Raw genomic sequence first — 5,632 nt, 5'->3', positions numbered from 1 at the left:
GGAAAGAGCAGTCAGGCAGCAGCCAGGCCTTGCCAGAGCCCCACAGAGTCAGTCTGGCTGCAGGAAGAAGAAGGTTGGCACATAGGCCAGCAGTTATTTCTGAGTTGTGTCTTATACCTTCACGTCTCCCAGACCCTCATGGCAGCCAGGCTAGAGTTTGACTCCTGAGCTGTTCATCCCAGTGCTCCCTTTTCTTGCCTTTTCTTCCCTGTTGTGGCAAAAGAGCCTAGCCGTGGCAAATGGCCTCAGCCTTTTGTCTTTTGGGAAGAAATAAGTGGCAACATTTGATCTCTCTTCCTCTGCCAGGAGCTTTGGGCTGCTCAGAATGGCTGCTGAAGAGGCAGAAACTGGCTTGAGGAGAGTCCTGCATTTAGCATCTTTCCAAGTGATTTTATTGCTGGAGTGCCCAGAGCTGTAATAGGTGAGGGCAGTGCTTGCCTGTGGATTTTCACCTCCAAGGAAGAGCATTTCTGCAAGCTGGAGCGGTATCATGGCACAGCTGCTGTCTGCTGGGCAGATGGTCTGGAGCAAACTTGACAACATGTGCTGTGCCTTCTGGTTGGCAGGGTTGTATTCCTCAGGATGCCACTCCTCAGGCATCCTCCTGCTCCTCAGCCACTTGTAAATTCACAGCTGCCTTTTGGTCTAGCCAGGTACATGCATGACTTCCCTTCTGAATCCAGTAGGATTCATACACGCAGCAGAAACACTTGTCTGTTGGTCCTGATCAGCTGAGAGCGAAGGTGTCAAAACATCAAAGAAGAGAGAAGATACAGGTTATTTTTGCTTGAATGAAATTCAGATAGCTAAAACAATGAACAAGGAAAGAAAGAAGGAGCCTTGTTTCCTAGCAGTGTGTGTATCTGTGCTCACAGCTGTGAAGCCTTCAGAGATTTAAACAGGCAGATCTTTATTTTCTGTCAGTTGTTGAGTCACAAGCTGAAGTTGCAAGGCATGCTCTGCCATCACTTTGCCAAGTGACACAAGTATTTGTCACAATTCCCATCCAGCTGCTGTCAGATCAGCGACTTGCAAAATCCCAGTAAACAACCCCATTGGTCTTCTGCTGAAACACTTCTGACAGCTGAAATTTTACTGAAAACCAAGGACATAGTATGGTATTCTTCCTCATCAAAGAAAGTAAAAAGAAGAAAAGGCAGCAAAAGTCTGTATTACTCATCCAATTAAAGGATAAGCCTCACTTACTTTTCATAAATTGTCAACCCTTTTTAGGGACAACTTTATGGCCTCTCCTTGGAAGTGTTTTAACTGAGTGGGTAGGGAATAAAGCAGGATGGTAGCAATGCTCTCCTTGCAGGAATTCAGTCCCTCCAGTTTGTCCTGACCTTTTTTGTTTATAGGTGTTTTGTGAGTGTTGTTTTCCCATGCAAAGAGCTTTTTTCCTCTGCCTCCAATCCCATCTCTTGAGCACAGCTTCTCACATTTACTGCAAATCTTGCTGTCGCTCCACAGATGAAGACTGAGGGGAATTGAAAAAAAAGAAAACAGTGGAAAATGAAACCATGTTTAGCTGTTGAATCTCACAGAATGGTCCATACTCGTTCTGTGTTGTGTCTTCTGAGTGGAAGAAGCATATTCTCTTGGAATAAGTTTTCCTTGGGAGAACTCGACCAAGGGCTGCGTGGTTCCAAGGGAGAACATTTTCTAGCTGTACTTTGCAACCAGGGGAATCAAGTTGGATGTGTGAAGGACTCAGCCCTCTTCTCTCATTGCTGTTTTAATGAATGTCAGTGCACTTGGGAAAACTGAGATTTTTCTGGTACTCCTGGGCTTGCAGTTGGCATATGTTACATCCATAAAAACTCCTTCAGGAGAGCATATTTGACACGTGATTGGAGAAACCCTCCTGCTTTGTCCGCTTGGGGCAATCAGAAAGAACCATACCTTGAGATCAGAGCTGGGACACTCAGACTGTCAGAAAGGCGTGGAAAGGAATGGACATGTAACTTACAGATCTAAAGTTGGCTGCTCTGTGTTTTCTTTTATTCTGGAAATAGTCACTTCCCTGACCTAAAGAAAACTTGTAAGAGCCCTCCCCTGTGCCAGCATTGTCCTTATCTGCAGTCATATTTCCTGGTCTAGTGTTGGATTTTTGGTTCCATAAGATCATGCAGTCATGATTTCCCCAGGTTTTGCGTTGTGTGCTCAGGCAGTTGCCTTGGTTAAACTTCAGTGGTGAGTTTCTCTCATGGCTGGCTTGAGTAATTCCAGTACATACACAGCTGGGATCCTTTGGGAAGGAATTTAAGTAATTATTGTAATGTGCTTCATTTTCTTTCTGATTAGAACACTGAATATACTTTAATGGATTTTATAAATAGTAAATTTGTGTTTATACCATCATTCTAAACCCAGAGGACTGCAAATAACCCTATAGTCTGTGTAGTGTTACAGCTGTGTATGCCAGCCGGCAGTGTTTTCAAGCAGAACACAAATGTAACTACACCTGTGGTAAAATGCTGCAAGGACTTAATAGCTTAGTGCAACACTTCAGTGCAGCATTAGAGAGTAAGTGAAGAACACGTAATTCAGCTGGAAATGCAGGGGAAATTGCACCCACGTAAATGTAAATAACCAGCTTGGAATTCGACCAGCTTGCCAAAGTAGATACGTCTGCTTTTAAGAAAGTTGTCACAGGATTTTTAATGGACCTGGTTCACTGCTTACAACGTATTAAAACACTAAAACTTACCACACACTTTTCTGTATATAGGAGAATCGTAGAGCCAAGTAGTGTCAGAGAACTGGAATGAAATACCATAGCCACTAGCTGGCACCAGCTTTCAGATAATTCCCATAGTCCTCTGAGTGAACGTTCAGCTTTTTATTTTCCCATCTTGTTTAACTGCAATGTGTGGTCATTTGTAGCAGTGCAGAACTAACCAGCGCTGAAGGTGTGCAGGAGCTGCTGTGAGCCATTCTGCAGGCGTATAAAGCAAGTCCTTATTTAACTGAGACAGGTTTGTAGGAGGCAGGGGACCCTTTAGAAGGGATGCAGAATAAATTTACAACAACACAAAATCAAAAGTGTCTTTTTTTTACTTTGCTTTGGAAGAGGATTGAACATGATGTAATTGGGCAGATTTAAACATGTTTTGTTTCATGGACTTTACAATAATAGGATGACTCAAGTCCTTAATTAGAATAAAACAGCATTACCTCATCGATTAGCCTGCTCCTTTCACCAAGGCACGGGAAATCTTTACTCAACAGACGCAGGGAACTGCTGGTAGATGAGACAGACTGCTAATGAGGGATGGATTCAGAGGTGCCCTGATGCTTTTCTGTCCGCGAGTAAAACAGAATTGTTTGCTCTAGAAGAAGCTGTCTGTGGGGTGAATGTGTGCTCAGCTTAAACTGAGACGGGAGACTTGCTTTTCCTTTCATCTGATGCTGTCAAATTCCTAATTCTGCAGACTTAATAAAACCATTGTTCCCTTTTCCCCATGGATCTGCTGCAGAAGTTTCTGTCTCAGTTTCAGATGATCAAAGAACTGTCTTTTGGAAAACCACTTTTGGAAGTGATCTGAAAAACTTTGCCAAAATTCATGAATTAGCCATTGTAGCTATGGGCTGGTACTAATTAACACACCTGGGGATCACATCTCTTGCTACTGCCCCGTGCAGCACTTGGCCAGATCTGGAAGCATCTGAAGTACCAGTGAAAGGAGGAATGTCCTCAAGAACAGACACACATCTGGGACTCAGCAGCTCCTCATTCTGCACTTGATTTTGTCAGGTCACATCACAGTACTTAAAAGTTAGATGTCTCCAGTATGCCTTTAGTAAAAGGAATAAAACTGATTTTATAGATCTGCCTGGGGAAGAGTTTCCCATTGCACAGAAATGTGGCATTCAGATCGTTGTTAATGATAACTGTTGTTGGAGTGAAAGAAATACTTTCTATTGCCTTCCATAAATTTTGGATAAGACTCAAAACCTTTCCTTTCATATTGCCTGAGATGCCCAGTCATGTCCAGATCATAAGGGGGAGCAATATTTATCATCACAGTGAAATACACAGCTGTGGTAGGTGATTTGACTGTGGCCAAAATAGTAAATAAAACTGAACAGGAACTGTAGTTCCTGTAGTTGCTCTGTGCCAACTGGGATGAAGTAGCCTCTGTCCAACAGCTAAATCCTTCCGCTCCCCAGAGCAAGCTGGACATGTCCAAAACAGGAAGAGCCCTGAGCTTGTACTGATCCCTAAACTATGTCCGTGCATCATTTGGGAAAGCAATAATTAGCCTGGGCCAAATTAATGCCAGAAAACATGCTAAAAACTCACAAGGCAGACATAAGGCACTGGTAAATCAGCCCAAGCCCTGATCAGGTTTATTTGCTAGTACAGACATTGGATTTTTGCTGTCAACAGGGCAGCCTGAAGAAGGGGCACATTCAGGAGTCAGCATTGGAGCTGTTTGTGCCCTGTAACGAGGCTTTTCTTGGTGCAGTGGTGCTGACTGTATGCCTGGCACTTAAGGTTGCTCTATAATCATAAACCACCAAGGGCGTTTTGCAGCAAGTACGTAGCTGGCTACTGTGGCTTCTGTCAGTAGCACTGTTTTTGGGTGGTGGTGTGCACCACTCAGGAGCTAGCCCAGGACTGCATTGGTCCAGCCAGCCTGTTTTGGAGTAGAACAAGGTCAGCCATGTGGATGTGAACCATGGTGTGTCAGTTGGCCAGGGAAAGGTCTGGACTCTGGTTTTTGCTAGCATAGGCTGTTTTCTGAGGTCTGCTCTCTGGACCATGATTTTCTGTAATAACTGCTGCTTATTTGGCATGATACACAGAATGGTCAGAGTGGCTTGGATGGAAGATTTCCAAGCTTCTCTCTTCCTTGCTTTATTGCTTTTTGTCTGTAATAGCATCCAAGGCAGTCCTGAAGGCATCATTAAACACAAAACACGGTGTCATGCCCTCAAAACCACCCTACAACATTATCTAAACCCATTTGCTAAAGACGTCTCATTTTTCATCTGTGTGATGGGTGATCTGCCAGCATAGGCTGTTGCTGTGTGTAACAGTCTTGTCCTGGAAACTTGTTCCCGAGCCATCCATCTTTCTCGTCTTGGCTGTGAGTGACAGAGCCATGGCCCCACTGTTCCTGTAATCTGAAATAAAGCAAATGCATTCTAAGAGGCTCCTGAGGGCCAACCCTCACTTCCTCCCTCAGGGGCTGTTACAGCAAACCCTGACCTCACTGGCGCTGTTTTTATTTGCTCAGTGGTGCTCTCAAGAGACAAGGGCAGTGCCACACAATGCAGGATGCTCCAACGGGAAGGAGAAGCCTGTGGTCCAGAGCTGCTGGCCAAAGTCACAGGGGAAGTAGTTTCAAATCTTCCTTTCAAAGACATCCTGTTTAGACTGCAGACAGCTCACTTCTGGTTTTCGGAACTGCATTTCATTCCGACCTATAAAAGAAGAGTGCTGGCATGCCCTGCCTCATAGAGGTGCAGGGAGAGTGAATTCTGAAAGGTTGTGAGGTGTTTGGGGGCTGTCCAAATGTTGCAGTCTGTTGGCAATAAGCATAGTTTTAATTACTCGTGAGAGGTGGTGGGAGATGTAACCCAGCCTGTTGCATCCCTTACTCTCATGGAGGAACTTGCT

The sequence above is a fragment of the Mesitornis unicolor genome, unplaced genomic scaffold (assembly GCF_000695765.1).
Source record: "Mesitornis unicolor isolate BGI_N332 unplaced genomic scaffold, ASM69576v1 scaffold40943, whole genome shotgun sequence".
Lineage (NCBI taxonomy): Eukaryota > Metazoa > Chordata > Aves > Mesitornithiformes > Mesitornithidae > Mesitornis > Mesitornis unicolor.
This window is presented reverse-complemented; position numbering follows the sequence as displayed.